The sequence below is a fragment of the Olea europaea genome, chromosome 21 (genome assembly GCF_002742605.1).
Source record: "Olea europaea var. sylvestris chromosome 21, O_europaea_v1, whole genome shotgun sequence".
Classification (NCBI taxonomy): domain Eukaryota; kingdom Viridiplantae; phylum Streptophyta; class Magnoliopsida; order Lamiales; family Oleaceae; genus Olea; species Olea europaea.
In genome coordinates, this window is record NC_036257.1 from 13,091,997 (window position 1) to 13,115,799 (window position 23,803).

The following is a 23,803-nucleotide window of genomic DNA, read 5'->3' on the forward strand; positions in this document are numbered from 1 at the left end:
TTAAAAGTATTTACAACCTTAATCGATTGGATTTAGTGCATAACACTTACAAATTACGGACTGAAACTCAACAAATTAGGATTGAAAAATCAGATCAAGATATATAATCTGCATCAAATTGTTTCTGATCAATTTAGGAAGAGATTATAAGCAGCTAATGAATAGAGGAGGCAACCGACATATTGTGTTGACTTGTGACTTGGACTTGGGAGGTGAGAAATTTAACTTTGGTGGCTTTTTATTGCTTCTCTTCGTTGTTGTATTAAGCTTATTTGTTGATTGTTCTGCATGCAGTTTATAATTATAAGGTAATATTTGCAAAAACTTTTCTTCCTTTCAGGTATTTGCTTAAGATTGTGAGCAGGCAACAGATTATTTATCATGTACGATTGTCTGAATAATAACTTATTTGATCCCTACAATTAAACTTATATGTATCCGAACTTAGTTAATCTGCCATGAAAAAATGGATGTTATGTTAATATAGTGTTTAAACACTCCAGCTTAAATTTTTAAATGAAGAGGTGCAATATGGTATGAGAGTACACAAAAATGTTAAGTTCTAGTGTTGCATCCAAAAAATTTGCACGTGTTAAGTTTCTTATGAAATATTGAATTTTGCCTAATTCAAAATTTTAAGGGAAAAAAATCAATTTTTTTTTTCAAGTAAAAAAATTTTTTCTATAATTTTTTTTTTTAACATATTAGCCTGGCTTAAATTTGTTCTGGAGTGAAATCCTAGATCTACCCCCGATTAAGATGCTGAACCAGTGCAGCTCTCACGTTCAATTACCATCACTGAGACTCTAAAGAGATAGTGTATAACATGTCAAAGAAATGTGAGGATGATGTCTAGGTACCCCCCTTATGTACTATGCAAAATATATACTACAATGATTGGGACAAAGGGATGTGGAAATTTGTCTAATTTCAGGTTCAACGTGTAACAAAGTTTTTAGTATAGACCTATCCCCTATTTGGTTCAGATAAAAATAAAAAATTCAGACACACTTTAAAATTTTAATATATTTTTCTCTTTCTTCTTTTCAGTCACACATTCTTCAATAAAATAACACGATATGTAAATCAAAAAATTTCTCTTTCTTTTTTAACAACTCATTCTCCCAAAAAATACCATACCATAATACATTTTTCCAAAATTCCTTGAGTAATGCTATTTGGACTCACTGGGGTTGCAACCCCAGCTAGGAGCATTAATATGGCATTAAATGATTATTGAAATTAAATGAATTTCATCTTTAATTTAGTATATTATCTAGTGCCACCTATACTATGATTGCAACTCCAGTGGGACTATATAGCATTATTTAAATTTCACTTTATAATGAGGCTCAAAAAAGGGCTAAAAGTTGATGGAATGAGTGATTGAGGAGATATGGATTCGATAAAATGTGTGGTTATAATTAATTATTAACTTAGATTTTAATCAATTTTCAACTACATCAAAGGACAGTTTCATTGAATTGAGGTCTCTACCATTTTGCATTTTTAACATGGGCTTTCATTTTTGTTCCTTAAATTTGCAATCTCACCAACCTCTCATATTTCAAACAAGAAACTTTAGTTTTTTTTCTAGAACTGCAAAAGATTTCAGCATTCCACAACCTAGCCAGAACAAAATTGGAAAATACATATGAAAATGTGAATAATATAGAAAGAAGCACGAAAAGTTGTAAATAAGTCAGTTGAGTGGAAAGACACCATAATTGGTAACACAGTTGTTGTCGATTTTATCCCGCAAATGAACGGATCGTAACAAGTAGAAAAGTGGACTTTTAGAAGTTCCCACAAGGACTATACTTTAATATTCAATTTATTATTCCTAACTTCTATTTGATGAAAAAAAAAAGATTGAATGTGATTTTTAAATCTAATTACTAAAAATTTCGTGAATGTAACAGAAAATGAGTGAGAATTCAAATAATAAATGGAGTTTAGAGCGGAACAAATTCATCTATTGGTCATCTTTACTTCTAATATTGAGATTCATAAAACTAAAGTAGTGTTCAATCGAATTCTCCTATGGTATTCAATTTATCACTCTCGAGTTTTCATTGAGCCAGTTTAAATAATTCAATTTCATATCTCTATGCAAATCAATATTATTTAAAGAATTCATTATGACCGCAGTAATTAATATAGGTATATCTACACATTATATTAATTTACCGAATTTTAATATGTGGTCTAAACAAGAATCCACATCTCTATGGAGCATAAATTCACGAAATCATTAAATAATTGGCCAGAAAATTCAAAGCGTTGAGAATATGATTAAAATCCACAAATGTAATTATAACGAATAAGAATCTCAAATAAAAGAAATAAATGTTCCCAAAAGTTACATTGTTCACCCTAAAATTAGATTAGCTACTCATGGTATGAAAGAAAAACAAGAAGTTATTATGAAAGACATCACCAGGTTTTGAATAAGAATGTAAAATAAGAAATCAATATTGCACCAAGATCTTTTTTCCCTTCCAATTGATGCTTTACACGATGAATTTGTCGTTGTTTTGAATCTCTCCTTTTCTCTTCCAAGATGTGTTTCTTGCCTCCTAATGTGTGGAATCCCTCAAGTCTGAGAAAAATTGCTTTTATAGGTGCCTTGTCGTGTGTAAAAGGTAGGGTTTTCATAAGGACTTCAAAGTGGGCCGAAATTTTGCTTAGGTTACAGATTGGTGGCGTCGTAGTGCCGCGTCAAGAATAAATTGAACTGCGGCGCCACTTTTCGGACAGACAACATCTCGTTCAATATTTTTGTCATAATTTTCTCTCCTGATAGCCAATTGAGATGATTCAAGTTTTTTTGGAAAGCTAACACAAAGGGCTATAACTTTACTTCAGACATCATTCTCCAATTAGATCATTTACTATGTCAAAAGTGGGTCTCAATGTGAGACTGAAATTTCGGAGCATAACTTTTCGGTTAGAAATTAATTTATGATCATATTTTACCTAAATTTGATCCCTTTGACATCATTCTTCATCCAATTGACTCTGAGCACTCTTGAATCTTCATCATGAGGTCCAACACAACTTTTGAGTATATGCACTTTAGTCCCTGAACTTTGGATATCTTACAACTTAGCCCTTTTCTCCAATTCTGCCCATTTTTGCTTCTTCTTTCAATTCCTTGTACTGTCATTGAATTTTACCTATTTGACACAAAATGTAATAATTTAGACCATAATTCATTCGAGAAGCAACTAAATATCATCGTTTCAAAGTTTTGAATAAGTGTATAAAATACACGTATCAAATACCCCCAAACTTCAACATTTGTTTGTCCTCAAACAAAACTATAATCTAAATAACTACTAACACACAATCATGCAATTAGTTGGACAATCAAGCTTATTACCTTAGAATTCGAGATCTTGATATTTCTTCCACATACATGCTTCAGAGTCACAATACCAGATCGATAGCTACTCTTTTAGTGCAAAATTAATGTGTGTGTGTGTGAAGGATTGAGGAATAACCATAACTGCACAAGTTGTTTCAATTCTCAACCCTCTGTGGTCAAATATACCTTACATTTCTCATAAGATCCACATAACCCAAAACTTACACTTTTTTATTGATTCCCAGTGTGTAACCTAAGGTTGAATATTTCATTACTATAATCTCCCTCTCGAGTTCAAGTAGACGTTACTAGCTGCAAGTCAATACTACAGTGAACACAGAATCTCCAATTATTTGATTGCTTTGACTGCCACGACTTAACTAGCTAATTATCCTCTATCGAAAGTCAAATTCCATCAAATAAGCGTTAGAGTTTAACCAAGGTATTTAGTGCTTTTTCTCTTTTCATGCACTTGTATTTTCTATTTTTTCACAATATATATATATATATATATATATATATATATATATATATATACACAGAATCTTCAATTATTTGATTGCTTTGACTGCCACGACTTAACTAGCTAATTATCCTCTATCGAAAGTCAAATTCCATCAAATAAGCGTTAGAGTTTAACCAAGGTATTTAGTGCTTTTTCTCTTTTCATGCACTTGTATTTTCTATTTTTTCACATTTTCAGTTTTCACAATATATATATATATATATATATATATATATCTATATGATCCCTGTAGCAGGCTTTAGGCAGATGACTTCCAAATCAGATGACTTTAGGGCACCAGGTTTTGAATATCCTTACAGGCTTACTAACTCGAGTCAAAAAAGATTTGAATAGAATCAATTTTTTTTTGTTTCAAGTGCAGATTCATCTTTGATTGCCTTCTAAATGACCCCCTGTAGCAAGTTTTAGATCGATAACTCCCAAGTTAGACGACTTTAAGGCACCAGGTTTTAAGATACCCTTACATACTTAATTACTTGAATCATGAAGACTTCAAAGAGAAGTTTTATAGATTTCAAATGTATATGCGTTGATTAGTGCAATGCCCCTTTCACACACATATTCAAACAAACCGACCTCCAACTTTTGACTTTCGCCAAGTTTTATCATGTTAGTCTAAAACAATCCACACATAGGCTTTCACAAATGGAATCTAAATTCACATCCGCATCTTCCTGCAACTATAAAATTACCCCCCAAATTGGGCTAAATTAGGTCAAGGATAAATAATTTACTATAGTTTAGGTAAAGCATCTATGTCCAATTAAATCAACCTATCTAACAAATGAATCAACTCGTTTCATCACAATTTCGGACTCAATTCTAGTGCATGTATAATATCAAGTTTTGCAAGGTTAAGTTTCAATCAATCTAGCATACATCCTATCCACAATTCATAAATCAACACCAAATCTCAAAGTAAAACGTAATTGTAAGCCAAACTTTCCAACTCACACAAATTTAGGTACGCTATTAGGCAATTAATAATACACCCCCAAATTTAAACTAAACGTTGTCCTCAATGTGAAATTTAAAAGAAAATGAGGAGAACTTACCTGAAATGTCTATATTGCCTATGATATTGTGGTGTCTTGGTGTTGCATTTGATCGACTATTCTTCCACATTCTCTCACAAACTTGAGATTTGTCCCATTTCTCCATGTCTATATTGGTTTGAATGTTCCGCTACTTCATGTTCCTGAAAAATTAATTTTGAAAGAACTAAACTCATGGAACAAAGGTTACTTATCTCAAACATCTAATAACCAACTTAATTACTACAAGACCTATGGGTAGAAGGGGTATGGGTGATGATTCCTGAATAAACTATAAATTAAATTATCCTAGAACTTTGAAAACAAAATAAATAAAATAAAATAAAAGCTTAGGTTGCCTCCCAAGAAACACTTCTTTTGAGTGATTAGCTTGACTTACGTCGTTGATTTATCATGGTGGTTCGAATCAAATTATTTCATCATTGCACTTTGTGCAGCTCTCGTTTATACATCCTTTTCTTGGCTTTCCATATTTTGATATTTTCAATTTTATCCCTACCAAGAAGTCCACCAAAATTTGATTTTCTTTTTTGACAACCTCGTTGATCAGGTGGCCCTTCTTCATCTACTGTACAACAACTTTTGATATTGGGGGTTGCTCATATTGGGTGTAGTATTGAATATCTCTTGCTTGTCCTCTACTCTTAATATTGTCTCACCATTCTCCATATCAATAAAGTTCGTCCCGTTACTAAGAATGGCCGACCCAATATAACTGAAATGTTTCGATCTTCTGGTATGTCCAACATTATGAAGTCCACAGAAAATATGAAATTTCCTAATTTTACGAGTACATCCTCAACTTTGCCACGTGGCCTTGCAATTGTTCTATCATCTAGTTGTAGCGTTGTTGATGTTAAGTTGACTTTACTTAGTCCCAATTTCCTGTAAATAGAATACAACATTAGATTGATACTAGCATCTGTGTCACACAAATACATTAATTGAACAAGAATTTCCATTTGAAATTGGTAAAGTAAAACTCACTGGATCCTTCAATTTGGGAGGTAATTTGTTTTAGACTCTTGCACTACTTTCCTCAGTTAATGCCACAGTTTCGAACTTCGAAAACTTTCTTTTCTTTCTCAACATCTCTTTCAAAAATTTCACGTAGCTTGGAATTTGTAGTATCACATCAATGAACAGAATATTGATCTGGAGCTTCTCGAGAACATCGAGAAAATTTTCATAATTTGTGTATTGTTTGTTCTTCTTGAGATTTTGAGAAAAGGAAATGGGAGGCATGCAAGCTTTGCCTGGACTTGGTGCTGTAACAGCTAATGTTTCTATACTTTTCTCCATTTTTAGTTACGGTTGGTGCAGATTTTTCTACCGTCGTTCCTTCATCAGCCTCTTTTAGTACATCTTTCTGTTCTAGTCTTTTTGTAGTAGTCTCTGATAATTGTATCACACTTCTTGTAGCTGTAGCATGGATGTTTTTCTCCATCAACTTCTTTCGAAGTCTTTGTGGGAAAGGAAGATGAGGTACATGCGCTTTAACTTTCAAAGGAGTCCTTGGTGGATCGTTTTCCACTTCTCTTATTGCCATCACCTGCTCCCTAGGATTTGTCATTGTATTGCCTGATAAAGATCTTTGTAGACCATCTACAAGTTGTTGTGCTATCTGACCAATTTGTGTTTCCAACTTCTTGATAGATGCTTGCTGATTTTGAAAATTAATATCAATTTGTTGGAATACTTTGTCTGTTTTCTGCACATATTGATGGAACATCTCCCCCATACTTGGTCTTTTCTCTAGCTGGAAGTTATTTTCATATGTATTGAAATTACGGGAACCAGTATGAATAAAGTTTACTTGTTCCTCTGAAGAAGTAAGCATCATATAGCTCTCTTTAGTGTGATTTCTCCCACAATTCTCATATACTAAACTGGCCATCATTGCATTTGCTCCTTGTTTTTGCAATTTTACAAGTAGCTCTACCTATTTTGTTAAAGCTGCTATCTATGCATTGGTAGACGTTGTGCTGTTTACTTCATACATTTCAGTTATCTTTGGTGGTACCACTCTTTTCTGATGAGAACATTGAATGTACGGTGGCAATTAACTCTAACAAGTTCATGGTCTGCTGCACTGATTTTCCTATGATTGATCCACCAGCAGAGGCATCCACTAGAGATTTTGACAATGGTATAAGTCTGGTGTAGAAGTACTGCACTTGGTTTCCTAGAGTGATTCCATGGTTCGGACATTTTCTCATCAACTCATTAAATCTATTACATGCCTCGTGATAGCTTTCTCTCTTGAAAAGTTTGAATTTCTAATCTGATTTTATCTACTCTGGTCGATGGGAAGAATTTGTTCCAGAATTTTCTATTCAGTTCTTCCCATGTAGTAATGCTCCCATGAGGCTCCGCATCTAACAATTCTAATGCCGCATATCTCAATATGAATGGATATAATCGTAGTTTAATAGCATCTTCATTAACCCCCGGAGCAAGAAATTTCTGACAGTTTCTGAGAAATCTGGAGATGTGTGTTCGAGATTTCATGAGGCCACCCATAGAATTGGAAAGTGTTGCTCATCAAGTTAATCCAATCTGGCTTGATCTGATAGTTATTCACTCCAAAATATGGATACATAATACTGGAGCGCGTGGGTGCTGCTATAGGTGTTAGGAACATTGATACTGTCAAATCTCCTTCATTTTTTCCCCTTGCTCATGCTGTTGTTTCGGTGGCGCCGCCACTCTTGCATCCATTTGTCTAATCGGCTAAATAGGAATAGAGATTTGTTAATTGTTAGTCATTTGATGTTGATGTTTTTGTTTTTGTTATTTGCGTCTTCGTCTGAAGGTACATTCTATCTTTGAATCAAACGGTTTAAGATCATCGCCTTGGCACAGAGCATACAATGAACACATTTTTCTATAAATAAAATAAAATAAACAAATCAAATAATAGTTAAAAATAAAAATAAAAATAAATTAAGACTAAAAGTAATAGTCTTCGACAACGGCGCTAAAAACTTCTTGTCGATTTTATCCCGCAAGTGGATAGATCGTAACAAGTAGTAAAGTGGATCTTTAGAGTCCAGATTATCGTTTCCACAAGAACTATACTTTAATACTCAATTTATTATTCCTAACTTCTATTTGATAAAAAAAAAAATGATTGAATATGATTTTTATATCTAACTACTAAAAATTTTGTGAATACAACAGAAAATTAGTGAGAATTCAAATAATAAATAAAGATTAGGGCGGAACAAATTCACGTATTGGTCACCTTTACATCTAATATCGAGATTCATAAAATTAAAGTAGTGTTCGGTCGAATTCTTCTATAGTATTCAATTTATCCCTCTTGAGTTCTCATTGAGCTTATTTAAATATTTCAATTTCATATTTCTATGCAAATCAACATTATTTAAACGAAATAATAGTTCTAAGAATTCATTATGACCGCAGTAATTAATATAGATATCTCTACACGTTATATTAATTTATCGAATTTTAATATGTGGTCTAAACAAGAATCCGCATCTTTATGCAATTATTGTTCACGAAATCATTGAATAATTGGCCAGAAAATTCAAAGTATTGAGAATATGATTAAAATCCAGACATGTAATTATAACGAACAAGAATCTCAAATAAAAGGAATAAATGTTCTCAAATCAATTATATTGTTCGTTCTAAAATTAGATTAGCTACTCATAGTAATGAAAGAAAAACAAGAAGTTATTAAGGAAGATATCACCGTGTTTTGAATAAGAATGTAGAATAAGAAATCAATCTTGCACCAAGATCTTCTTCCCTTTCCAATTGATGCTTTATGCGATAAATTTTTCGTTGTTTTCTGCCTTTGAATTTCTCCTTCTCTCTCCCAAGATGCATTTTTTGCCTCCTAATGTGTGGAATCCCCCCTCAAGTCTGAGAAAAATTGCTTTTATATGTGCCTTGCAATGTGTAGAAAGTAGGGTTTTTATCAAGACTCCAAAGTGGGCCGAAATTTCGCTTAGGTTACGGATTGGTGGCACCATGGTGCTTGGAATGCGGCTCTGCAGTGCCACATCAAGAATAACTGGTGGCATGTGCATTGCCATGACTCTCTGATTCTCCCGCGCTGCGATGCCACTTTTCGGACAGACAACACCTCTTAAGTACTTTTGTCATAACATTCTCTTCTGATATTCGATTGAGGCGATTTAAGTTTTGTTGGATAGCTAACTTAAAGGGCTACAACTTTACTTCTAGATCGTTTTCTATGTCAAAAAGGGTCTCAATGTGAGACTGAAATTTCGGAGCATAACTTTTCGGTTGGAAATTGATTTATGATCATATTTTGCCTAAATTTGATCCCTTTGGCATCTTTCTTCATCCAATTTACTCCGAGCACTCTTGAATCTTCATCATAAGGTTGAACACAACTTTTGAGTATTTACACTTTAATCCCCGAATTTTGGATCTCTTACAAATTAGCCCTTTTCTCCAATTTTGTCCACTTTTGCTTCTTCCTTCAATCCCTTGTACTGTTATTGAATTTTACTTATTCAACAAAAAATTTAATAATTTAGACCTTAATTCATTCGAAAAGCAACTAAATATCATCATTTTAAAACTTTGAATAAGTTTATAAAATACACTTATCAACAGTCAACAATATCAAGATACAATCAAAGACAAAGGATTAGAAATCAGTCCCACTCCTTTTTCTAATTTCTTGACTGCCAAACAAACCCTTATTTATCAGTTGAGAATTTTACCCATTGAATTTACAAGAGATTAAAGATAATATAAAAGCATATTGGATTAATGAGTGTTGCTGTGCATGGCAGAAACATGTACGAAAACCGTGCAAAGAGATTTATGATGTAAGCAAACTTAGATTAGAAAGGTTACTTGGAGCCGAAGTAGTATTCTTGAACCTATTCACAAACGGACCAAAGCTGACAAAAATTTACTCTCCTACCTGGCGTGGGCGGTCTTGGTGGCTCCTACGTAAAGAAAAATTGCACTATTCATCTTCAATATTTTGGTCTCCTTGAACCTACAAGTTGATTTTCGACTAAATTGGTAGCATAGTTAGCTCTTGTTTGGGCTCGATTAAGCTCTTGTTTGAGCCTCATTTTTGCTAAGAAAATGTATTTTTGAATAGGGTTATGATATGAAATGTGTGGTTAAAAAGTAAGAAAAAGTTTTGGATTTGCATATGATATTTTTTTATAGAAGAATGTGTGGTTAAAATGATGTCAAATCACTGTTTAAGAATAAAAAATTTTTTTTTCTAAAAAATGTGGCTCAAACAATGGCTAAAATCAATTTTGAAAGGAAAAAAAAAAGGAATTTTGGAATTGTGATTTTTTAAAGAACGCGTGGTTAAAAAAGAAGAAAAATTGGATTTACGTTTAATATTATGTTATCGAAGAACGTGGGTTTGAAAAAAAGAAAAATACATTATGAATAAAATGGAGTCTAGGAGCTTATTATTCATTAATGAAAATTGTCTATATTTTTTTTAATTATTACATCCTCATAAAATTATGTTTCATTAAAAAGTTCTAGATATCGTTATAAACTAGGAGTAGAGTCTTGCTTCATAATGTTACATATTCGAATTACGTGACAATTTAACATAAATGCAAACAATTTCCATAGCAACGAACTGATTCTGCATTTATGTTGAAAGAAAATTTGAAACTAACTTGAAGCAATAGATTAAACTTATTAGTTTTCCCCATATACACAAGACACAATTCTATGATTAGCAGTCAATGGAGTAACTTAAAGTTTTTTTTGTTTAGACAGTTCTTTATGGTGTGTGTGTGTGTGTGTGTGTATATATATATATATATATATATATATATATATGTTTAGACAGTTCTTTATGGTGTGTGTGTGTGTGTGTGTGTATATATATATATATATATATATATATATATATGTTTAGACAGTTCTTTATGGTGTGTGTATATGTGTATATGTATATATATATATATATATATCCTGACACATCTGAAAAATGTGTCATACTTTCTTCTCAGTATCTTAATTTGAACATTTTGATATTTTGCTTTCGATTAAACTATGATATTCATTTTTATTCTTCAAGACTAAACTTCTTTAATAACTGTTGCTTCAATGGCAATAAAATAATCATGAAAAATATTATACTCCCATTGCACTAAGATATTAATCACGTTATAGCCATCTCATACCAATCAAAACATTTTCAGAAAATTACTTCGTTTAATAAGAAAATTATTTAATCAGCTCTTGCCAGTCAAAACATTTTCAAAAAATTATCCAAATTAAATATAATTAAAAAAACTTCTCAATCTTAAAAAAAAAAAATTACGTGATTTTTTCGAAAATCATGTCAAACGGCCCTATCTCTTTAATGCCTCAAGCTGTGAAGTTGAGTTCATTACTCGCACAAGATAAAGATATAGCATCTAACAATCCAATGAAATTTAATTAAAGATATTGCTATATGTACACCAAACTTTACATAATTAGTTACATAATGTCATATGCCACTATATTATTTGTCAGTCTAAAACACATGCAATTTTTTCATCCAATCTTTTCCCTTGACATCATTTTATATAGTCTCTTATGTATCATTTTTATCTAAATCCAACACTTCTTGTACCAACTAAAAAATTCACCAAGTTTCGAATGAACTAGTTTTTCAATATAGGAAAGGTTCGTTCACTTAATTGCAACGTCGACCACAATATGAGCCAAGTCAAAACTGATATCGATTGAAACTTCGAACAGGAAAACCCAATAAAATCAAACTCAGACAAGAAGAAGGCCCAATAAAGAAAACATCCCAATAGACAACAACAGAAGCAAACGCAAAGAAACTGCCATTGGCACAATGCCATCAAATCTCACCATTTTGGTGTTTCTAAAAACAAGACTACGGAATATAGATAATAATTAGAAATTTGAGAATATGGCTGACGACAATTTCGACTTTTAACTTCCCAACAAGTAGGTAGAGAATCTAGGGAAGAAAGATCTCACCTAGTACTTGTAGTCCTTGACGTGGAGGCTCTCGGAGGTATCCTCGCTCAATGCACCACTATCCCCGTAAGTTCCTAGGGTTGCTTCTGAGTTAGCTTTGCACCTTGTAAGCAAAGCATCCTGAGCCTTCTTGATGTTTTCATCCTTCCCGGCCAATTCTTAAGTGTGCTCTGCTGAAGAGCCCGTCCAAATGAGAAAGAAAGGGTCCATAGCTTCTTGGTCTTCAGTTTGTTCATGGCATTAAGGTTCAGAGTTGCCTCCTCCTCGCTCTGCCCACTGGATAAAAATACCACGGCGGGTACTACAGCAGGCATTGTATGTTGAAGGGCACGAACGGTGTGCTCAGCAATCAATTCTGGTGCAACTTGGGGGGAATTAAACCGGGGAGTAACCATGTTAGGTTTCAATAAAGTGCAAGTATTATGCCCTAAGTTCAATCAACCTTGGACATAAATATTTTTAATATATAATCAATGCAATTTAATGGCAAATCTATTATTTAATTAATATACAATTAAATTAAATAATAGAGTTCGTAGATTCAAATTTTCGTAATTTGTTAATCACAAGGAGTTGTGATTGTGAGATACAAATTACATATGATTGAATCTTAAATCGTCCGTAGTCATAAGCAATAACGAGATACGGATATTGTTATTACGGATAGACCATCACGTGTGGTATTTCTTACTTGTGAAGTAAATAGCTGATGTCACAAGTTAAAGTGTGGTGACACTTGAATGAACACGTGAATGTTTTATTATTGAACAAGATATTGGAGACTCGCTTAGAGATTCCACATGGATAACTGTCTGAGTGTCAGTGGTTAATCTTTAACGTTCGGTAGTAGGATTTGTCCTTTGACTTGAGGTCGTCATAGTACCTTATATGAGGACAGTTATGTTTTGACGGTGTTAGATGTTGCTTTGCTAAGGGCCGCTAATACGACATCGTTTGGGTATGTCAAGAATGGTACGAAGGTTGTGAATGACCAATAGAGGATTCGTCACTCTTAGATAGTAAGTGATTATGATCTGTATTTCATTCAATTAAGTCGATAACGAAATCCTTGGCTAAGGTGTACTCATAAGTTGAAAAGGAGTTTTCAACTTATATTGACTTAATAGTGGAGTGAAATATATGATCAATAATCGAGATTGACACACTTCCATATCTCGTAATTGATCGGATCATACTGACGAAGGAATTATAGTTTCACGGTATAAACAAGTTTAGTTTTGTCATACTACGTGACATTTTTCATTACATGTATTGCCCTAACACATTGCTAGATGTTAATATGGGACGGCGAGTGTAAATTGTTGATAAACTAAAAGGATGTTTTAATTTATCAATTTTAATTAGATCAAAATAATATTTCACGCTTCGGGAACCTGATGGGTCGCACACAAAAGAAAATTGGAATATTGCAGCTTGTCAATTAATTAATTTAACAATCGTTAATAAGACCAACCATTGTCTTAGAAATGATGGATAAAACAAGAAAAAAGGACGAAATCACTAATAAAAGGATCTAAGTCAAACTTCATTTAAAAAAAACAAAAAATTCCCTAAAGTTCATATTTCTGTAACACATAACATTTAAATAGTGGATTAACCACTGTTGACTTTGTTTCTGATTGGGGGCCATGTGGATAATAGATATCAGACCCACTCGCGCACCTGTAAACCTGGTCCAACACGCTAAACTCGCAAGCAGTCTGGGATGGTCTGAGAAAGGGAGTGGGAGCGGCTCAAAGGCACGGGACGACAACATTCAAAATCTGATAAGACATTTGTAGAACGATCGTACAGTAATTACCAATCGCATTTGTAGAATTTTTGTGTGTATGTGAACTCCTTTGTATTGTAAGAGAATAAAGTGAGTGCAATATTTTGCTTTGTGTTGAATCTTGTATTCAAAATTACATTAACCTTACAATGGTAGCATGAGGAAGTATTTAAAGTAGTACAAAGTAAATTGGGGCACTGGGATGAGAGTACACATGGCCTCATTTCTTTGACCCACACATCTAATCCTAGGCATCACTTTTGACTTGTTAGCCCACTTTACATTTATTGATTGGGGAGTCGCCACTTTGTTTGACAAGACTTGACATTTAAACTTTATGATAGATGTCCCATCAATTATTCGAAGAAGATACTTGTGCAAGAATGAATCTCTTTGAAGAAGTGATACTGAAGGTGCTTTGGAGATCTCAGCTTCGGCATAGGGGCCTCGATATGAACCACCTCGGCCAATGTACTTTGGACTTCAAGATGCTGAGCCTCAGTTGAGATGTTGGTTTTGGTTGCATTCTACAGGCTTAAGGGTCTCGGCCACCCTGCCACATGTTTCGACTTAGGTGGGCCAAGGGCTGTGGTGGGTTGACCACGTGGAGCCACATGTGACGAGACATAACAACCACAAAAACATTTCAATAAAAATTATTATGGCTACAACATGTAAATTGAATTGAGTATTATTGTAAGGGCATCTCCAATGGTATACCAAATTGGTACTCTCAACTTTGCAATGGTAGACTAAAGCACCACACCAATTTGATGTAATGAATGGTGTTGCACCAATTTGAAGTTTTCATTATTCCCTTCACCTAATATTACAAAAAAATTTAATTCCTATTATATCCTTTTATTATTTAATGATTTAACTTTAATTAAAATTTATTTTCATCAAGTGATAAATAATAAATATTGAATACATTAAAACAAAATTACTCGTTAAAACTCAAAAGTCACAAAGTTGATTATTATAAATTACGAAAATTTTAGCACTAGAACAACAACAGTATCTAAGAAATAAGTAAAATACAACTCTAATTGTGATTTTTATTATATGAAATTTTTTTTGTGCTTTAAATGTAATTTTTTTTATTGTTGTATTAAGTATAATGCTTTTTTTTAATTAACAAATGCAATATTTTAGTTCATTAAATACAATTTTAAATTTAATTTTTAGTAACAATATAAGTTGTAATTATATAAGTTTTGAAATAAATTAGTTGTTGACTAATAAATAATATGGAAATAAAGGAAATGCTATTCGCTTGATGTACTATTTGGTATAACCATTGGAGATAACTCCTCAAATTGGTGATTTGGTGTAACTTTTATATCAGACTGGTGTAATTTTCACAACATTTCGAGGTGACATCTCCCATCGTTACACCAAATGAATATTATTACCTCTATTTTCTTATTATTCTCAACAATTAATTTATTTCATAAATTTTAAATATGAATTATATTATTATTAAAGTTATTAAATTAAAAAATTATATTTAATTTACTAAAATACTTCACTTATTAACAAATTTAAAAAAATTGAATTGAATACCATAACTAAAAAAATTACACTGAACGCTTAAAAAAAGTTAATACCTCTGTCACACAAAGATAAGCTTTGTTTCCCTTTTTGTTTGTCCCAAATTACATGCCACTTTCCTTCTTGAGAGTATAATCAATATATTAAGTTTCAAATATACCTATTTAATGTGCCTTATTATCAACAAATATGAGCTACCATTATTTAATGTAGGAATATATTAGAAAAAAAATATATAAATAAAATTTATAGTTTCAATATATATTAATTAAGTTTTCTTAATCTGTGAAAATATAAAACAGCATATCTCTAAGAGGCCGAGGGAGTACATATAATAAAAATCACAACTAGTTTTGTCATTTAATGGTGTATTCTACTTTAAATTTTTTAATTTTTTTAGATATTTATGTTGTTCTAGTGCTAATCTCTTATTAAATTTTAATTATCAAATTTGTAACTTTTGAGTTTTAATGAGCAATTTTAATTCAATGTATCCTATATTTATTATTCATTACTTGATTAGAATTTACAAATAAATGTTAACTAAATATTATAATTAAATTAAATTATATATAAATAAAGTTAAATAAAATGATAGAAATGTTGGCGTGAGTTGTTAGAAATCTTTTTCTGGAAACATATATCATATATAATTGTATCATTTTAAGGGAATAGAATTAGGCAATTATGTGTAGAATTAATTAATTAGCTACAGATTTGTGATTATCCAAAATTAGGAGTTTTTTTTCCTATATAAACTCTGTAACCCACCTATTGAATGTATGAATGAAAATAACCTCTTGTGTGTATTGTGACATGGTATCAGAGCAGGACACACGGTCCTGGTTCCTCTTCTCGAAGTTACCTGTAGCCCGGTTCTTGTGAACATTTTCACAAACACATGGAAGACCCCAACTTCATCACCGATCCCAGCCAATCTTCACCTAATTCTGATGCTATACTTACAGATATTTCCACCAAAATTTCTGAAGCCTTAACCAAGACACACATATCAGCCCCACTCACTGAAGATTGGTAGCAAACTGAATGATACAAACTATGGCCTATGGTCCCAGGTTATGGAAATGTATATTTTCGGGAAAGATAAACTGGGTTACATTAATGGAGATACACCTCCACCCCTACCAACTGATCCCTTCTTCCGAAAATGGCGAACTGAGAATGCCATTGTCAAGGGATGGATTATCAATTCGTTGGACCCTGTTCTGATTGGCAATTTCATTCGTTTCCACACTGCTAAGGAAGTTTGGGATGCTATTGCCACTACATACTTTGATGGGAATGATAAATCCCAAGTCTATGATCTTCGACGAAGGGTGAGTCACCTAAGACAAGCAGGCGGATCTGTGGAGAAATATTACACTGAAATGCAGGGGTTGTGCGCGAAATTGACTTCCGTCGCCCAAATCCAATGAAGTGTGCCGCTGACATCCGCCACTTCAATAATTTGACCCAGGAAGACAGAGTTTACACCTTCCTTGATGGGCTCGATGAACGTCTCGATAGCATCCGTAGTGGAATTTTGCAGATGGACCCGTTTCCTACCGTTGAACAGGCGTATGCGTACGTCCGTCGTGAGGCACTGCGACAAGCAGTCATGGTTTCTACAGACTCCGACAACGGTCTTCCTGGAGCGATCTTGGCAACCAAAGGCGTGAAGATAGGATCATTTGCTATTGCTGGAATAAATTCTTTAAAGGGAGACCAAAATAAAAGTGGTGGAGGCCCAAATAAAAGTGGGCCAAATAAGTTAAAGGGTTTGGATGAGAAAATTAGGTGTTCATACTGTGGAAATAATAAGCACGCACGAGAAAACTACTTTAAACTTAATGGATACCCCGATTGGTGGTATGAGTTGCAGGAAAAAAAGAACAAAAATGGGACGGGCACCAATAAGCGAATAGGCAAGGCGGCCGTGGCAACATCTGACTCTCAACTATCTTTGATTCCTGAAAATGATTATTTTCAGGATACGGACCCCTCATCAGAACCAGGTAATTTTGGTTCAACTTGTGTTACACCCTCCAGTGACAAGAATAATAATTTATGGTTACTTGACTCCGGGGCAACTGACCATATGACTTATGATGAAAGAGATTTTATTCAAAGGACCTCACCTCGACGCAACAGGGTTGCGAATGCAAATGGAGTTATTTCCCCAATCACCGGGGCTGGCTCTGTATCTCTGTCTCTCTCTCTACATTTATCCCACACTTTACTTGTTCCATCACTCTCACATAAATTATTGTCTGTAAGCCAAGTAACGGCTGAATTAAATTGCGTGGTACTTATTTATCCAACCTTTTGTCTTCTTCAGGATATTCTCACCAAGGAGATACTTAGGCGTGGTACTAAGAGAGAGGGGTTATACTACATGGAGGATTTTAGTGTCGGTCGCACTCATCATGTTCAGAGTAATGTAAAGGAAAGACAGATTTGGATGTGGCATCATCGTCTTGGGCATCCATCATTCGGTTATTTAAAGCATTTATTACCTAGCCTTTTTTCGAATAAGGAAGTTTCTGATTTTAAATGTAATACCTGCATTTTAGCAAAAAGTCAACGCACTTCTTATCAATCAAGCATGAATAAAAGTAGTATTCCTTTTTCCCTAGTACATTATGATGTGTGGGGCCCTTCACCTATTGCTACAAGGTTTGGGGTTCGTTGGTTTGTTACATTTATTGATGACTACACTCGCATGACCTGGCTCTATCTACTAAAAAATAAAAATAAAGTGTTTAAAGTATTTCAGTCATTCCATGCCATGATTCAAACTCAGTTCTCTGCCAAACTAAGAGTTCTTCGTTCCGATAATGGTGGTGAATTTATCAACCAACGGTTTCGCACTTACTTTGAACAACACGGTCTCATTCATGAGACGTCTTGCCCTCAAACCCATCAACAAAACGGCGTTGCTGAATGGAAAAATCGACATATTCTTGAAACTGCAAGAGCTCTCCTTCATGGAACCTATGTTCCAAACTGTTACTGGCCTGATGCAGTGTCCACAGCTGTATACTTACTCAATCGGATGCCCTCTAAAGTCTTAAATTTTAAGACTCCACTCCAGGTCCTATCATCCCATGTTGCTCTACCACCAACTCTAATGCTCTCTCCTCGAGTATTTGGTTGTGTGGCCTATGTACATCTTCACAAGAATCAACGGACAAAACTTGACCCATGTGCTCTCCGATGTCTTTTTGTGGGATATGCTACACATCAAAAGGGCTATCGGTGCTATGATCCATCCTCCGAACGGACCTATGTAACTATGGATGTTACCTTCTCGGAGTCTGACACATTTTTTTCTCCAACGTCCAATTCTCCTCTTCAGGGGGAGACAAGGGATGAAGAGCTGAATTGATCAAAGTTTGAGTGGTCAAATAATACTGAGATAGAGACAGCTCCGATAGATATTGACTTAAGGAATGATATGACTCAAGATCTGGAACCAACTGTAGAAGCTGAACCGAACTCCACCGAACCAGAGCCCCCTTTCTCTTCAGTATCCGCAGGCCCATCTCCTGAGAATATATCTGATGTAAGCACTCCTTCACATATAAGCAATTTAGATACTCCTGGTGGCTATAATTTACCTTTCAGGCATAATCGAGGCAAACCGCCAAGCAGATACTCTCCAGACATTGAAAAACGAAGATCAAGATATCCAGTTGCCAACTATGTATCCACCACGAAGTTATCTAATCCACTGAAAGCTTTTGCACATGTTCTCTCTTCTGATCATGTGCCAACAGGAATTCAGGATGCCTTATCAGATTCTAAATGGACTCAGGCAATAAAAGATGAGATGGAGGCACTAGTAAAGAATAACACGTGGATACTAGTTTCATTACCTGAAGGAAAGAAGACAGTAGGATGCAGATGGGTATTTTCCATCAAACACAAGGCAGATGGATCCATTGAAAGGTACAAAGCAAGGCTAGTCGCAAAGGGGTATACACAGACATATGGGATAGACTACTAAGAGACGTTTTCACCAGTTGCTAAACTAAACACTGTTAGAATACTATTGTCCCTCGCTGCTAATCTTGACTGGCTACTACATCAGCTTGATGTGAAGAATGCATTTCTTCATGGCGACCTTGAAGAAGAAGTCTATATGGACCTCCCTCCGGGCTATACAGGGTCTTCACAAAATGTCGTGTGTAAATTGCAGTGAGCATTATATGGCTTGAAGCAGTCACCTCGAGCATGGTTCGGACGATTTAGTGTGGCAATGAAGAAATATGGGTTCAAATAGAGTGACTCAGACCATACACTCTTTCTTAAGCATAATGGAGGCAAAGTAACTGCATTGATAGTGTATGTGGATGACATGATTATCACAGGGGATGATAAAGAAGAGATATCCAGAATTCAGAAACAGCTGGCGTCTGAGTTTGAGATAAAGAACTTGGAAGGCCTCAAGTATTTCCTGGGAATTGAAGTGGTTAGATCAAGACAAGGCATATTCCTATCCCAAAGAAAATATGTGCTAGACTTGTTGGCTGAGGTGGGGATGTTGGAATGTAAACCAGCAGATACTCCTATCACTCAAAACCTTAAGCTGAGTGAGTGTTCAGATCAAGTGCCAACGGATAAAGGGAGATATCAAAAATTAGTTGGCAAACTTATATACTTGTCTCATACTCGTCAAGATATTGCCTATGCCGTAAGTGTAGTTAGCCAGTTTATGCATAGCCCTAGCAAAGACCACATGGATGCTGTGACTCGAATACTTCGATATCTAAAGTCCTCACCAGGGAGGGGACTGATGTTTTCAAAGAATGATCACTTGAAAGTTGATGGTTATACAGATGCAGATTGGGCGGGGAACATTTCAGATAGGAGGTCTACCTCAGGCTACTTCATGTTTGTAGGCGGTAATCTCGTTACATGGAGAAGTAAGAAGCAAAAAGTGGTATCATTATCGAGTGCTAAAGCGGAGTTTCGTGGAATGGCAAAAGGACTTTGTGAACTCCTCTGGATCAGAAAACTGCTCACTGAACTTGGCTTTGCTCCTATTGCTGAGATGGATCTATACTGTGACAACAAAGCTGCCATTGCCATATCTCATGACCCGGTTCAACATGATAGAGCAAAACATGTGGAAATAGATCGACACTTCATCAAGGAAAACTTGGTAGCAAAGACAATTCGTTTCCCTTTTGTAAAGTCCGAGGATCAACTAGCAGACATACTCACAAAGGCAGTTTCAAGCAAGGACTTTCACAACTCATTTGACAAGTTGGGCATCAGAGACCTGTATGCATCAACTTGAGGGGGAGTGTTGGTGTGAGTTGTTAGAAATCTTTTTCTGGAAACATAAATCATATATAATTGTATCATTTTAAGGAAATAGAATTAGGCAATTATGTGTATAATCAATTAATTAGCTACAGATTTGTGATTATCCAAAATTAGGAGTTTTTTTTCCTATATAAACTATGTAACCCACCTATTGAATGTATGAATGAAAATTACCTCTTGTGTGTATTGTGACAAGAAAAAGGATATAGAAACGATTACAATTTGTTATAATATAAAACAAAGGACAAATAGAAAATAATGAAAAACTTCAAAAATTAAACCTAATGATTTGGTGTAACACTATCAATTACACACCAATTATCAATTACACCAAATTGGTGTGATGATTTGGTGTACCAATTTTTGCACCAAGTTGGCATAGCATTGGAGACGCACTTAAACACGAATAAAAATAAGGATCTGAACTGACGAAAATTAAAAATGAGCAACTTAACAGATAATTCAGTAATAGCCAATTCGTCGCATAGAGAGAGATACATCCAACTATATAACTAATGCTTATGGACTCTAAAATTGATTAACACTTACAGGGGTGTTCTCAATTAAGATTTTAATAAATTTTAAATGATTATAAATTCTAATGAATTTGGTGGATTTAAATAGATTCTTACAAATTTCATAAAAATCTCATCAAATATGGTGAAATTTCAAAAGATTTACTTATATGTATTTTTAAGTTTGAAATCCATCCAAATCTTTTAAAATCTTTCTATTAATGAAATTTTTATAAATTCACTAATTATTGAGGATACCTAAATTTTAAAGGATTTTATTAAAATTTCAATTGGGGACACCTAAATTTTAATGAATTTAATTAAAATCCAATAAAATCTCAATTGAAAATACCTAAATTTAGAATGACTTTTAAAATTCATTGCAATTTCAATTGAGGACATCCCCCTTAATTTCGTACTTTTTCTTAGATAAGAACTAGAACTTCATTTTCCGAATAATAATAAATTACACCCAAGAATGATTTCCAGATCTGATAAACATCGAACAAATCGAACAAAAAACAACAACACAGCTTTTAAAATCAAATAAAAGTCGTATTTCACTTAAATGTGATAAAAATAATAATACAAAAAGCCAAATAAATATTGCAAAAAAAAAAAAAAAAAACCTTGCGTACTTTCGCTTGAACCTACACATGATTACTCTAAAGCGAAGATATAGAGAGAAAAATGTTAAGAGAGATGTAAGAAATACGAGTACAAAGGAAAGTGACAATCTGGGTCACGAATTTTATAGTGTTGGGGAGAAAAATTGACCATAGATATTATTGCCAAATCTCGACCCCTCCAAGTAATCAGTCGTTTATGTTACTTTCATGCTTTCACTCTTTTGCCCCAAGCAATGTTTGGTTTAGCTATTATAAATTAAAAAGTAAGTTTTAAAAGAGTTAAGAATAGTAAATTACTTATGACCGGTTTGATTGAATTTATGCCTTTTCAGAAGAATTATTAGTATTTAATTTTTCCTTGACGGAGTCATGTCGAATCAACTTTCTTTAAAAGTTTGATGACAACATGACAACGTCAAATTTGTTATTATGATTCTTGACATGTTGAGGATTTTAGAGAAGGGTAATTATATTCTCACTAAAATTTTTATTTTTTACATTACGTTTTAATAGTATTTAAGGTTCTTAATCTTTGTTCATTATAATACTTATATCCCTAATGATTTTTCACGTCATTCTTATCCTCAAAATTTTCATTAATTAACACTATTTGTATTTGATAATAGTTTTATATCTAAAAGTTCGTTAAAATGGCTTAAAAATTTTATTTTTCACCATATTTTTTTAAAAAAAATAAATAAAAGTGCAAAAAAATATTTTTTCTCATATTTATGCATAAAAATAAAATATTTTGATATAAATTATAATCAACAATGAAATGTACAAATTAATGGAAGGTTGAAGATAAAAATTTGATGAAAAATGATAAGGAAATAATTTTTACAATAAACAAAGATTGAGAAATTTAACTGTAATGAAAATGTGATATATCAAATAAAAATTGTGATGGTAATATGGACCCTTCAAAGTAATGGGGGCAAAGATTAGAAATTTTGCATCTTCCACTCGTTTACTTAATTATTTATTTTAAATATGATTTAAATAAAAAACCTCAAAATAAAATAAATTGATTAAAAACGGAGTAAAGGAGATAGATCATGAGCAAGAAATTCTGTCATCCTACAAAGAAAGCATTCCATTCCATTGAGAGTGGCAGCTGAATCCATCGATTTCAGTGAAACTTCAAAAGACACCGCGGGTTATTAGTATGAAACGTCACGACCTTTTAATGTTATTGTGCAAAATGTCTCTACCTTTCATTTTTTTTTTTTTTTTGATATTTTCATTCCTATTTTCACATTTCATTATGAAAAAAATATCATTTTTATTCAATAAAAAAATAAAATGAGAAATATACTCTCATATTTAAAATAAAACCAAAAAATAAAAATTAAAGAACAAATTGCAATTATACTTCAAATTTTCTTAAAAAACTATAAATGAGTCCAAATAAATTATTAAAAGGGTAATTAGCATAAAACGTTCATACCTTTCAATATTATTATACAAAATGTCCCTACATTTCATTTTTAAGCATTTTTGTCATTATTTTTGCATTTCATTGGAAATCATCATTTTAATCCATTTTCTTAATTAAAAATTGTAAAATGACGAATATACCATTCTATTTAAATAAAATAAAATAAATTGTTACTATACTCTAAGATTAGTGTAGACTAAGCCACTGTTTGGTTTTCATTTTTTAAAAAGTAATGTTATTTAGTATAATGATGATGAAACAACCTATTATTCCCAATTTATTTTTTTAATTTTTTGTTCGTCATTTTATAACTTTTAATTGAGAAAATGGATAAAAATGATAATTTTCATAATTAAATGTGAAAATAAGGGTGAAAATATCAAAAAGTGAAAGATAAGAAAGTTTTGCACAATAATATTAAAAGGTAAAGACGTTTTGTGCTAATTACTATTTCATAATTCATTTTGACTTATTCACAGTGGGCATATTTATCATTTTATATTTTTTTTATTGAGAAATTGGATGAAATGACTTCGCAATGAAAGGTAAAAATAGAGGCGAAAATGCAAAAAAAAAAAAAAAAAAAGAAGA

The 23,803-nt window shown here is 33.1% G+C and overlaps 1 pseudogene; it reads right to left on the reverse strand.

Moving 5' to 3' along the window:
- Positions 1-11,947: 11,947 nt before the first annotated feature.
- On the reverse strand, positions 11,948-14,179 carry LOC111370140 (annotated as a pseudogene).
- Between the last annotated feature and the right edge of the window lie 9,624 nt (positions 14,180-23,803).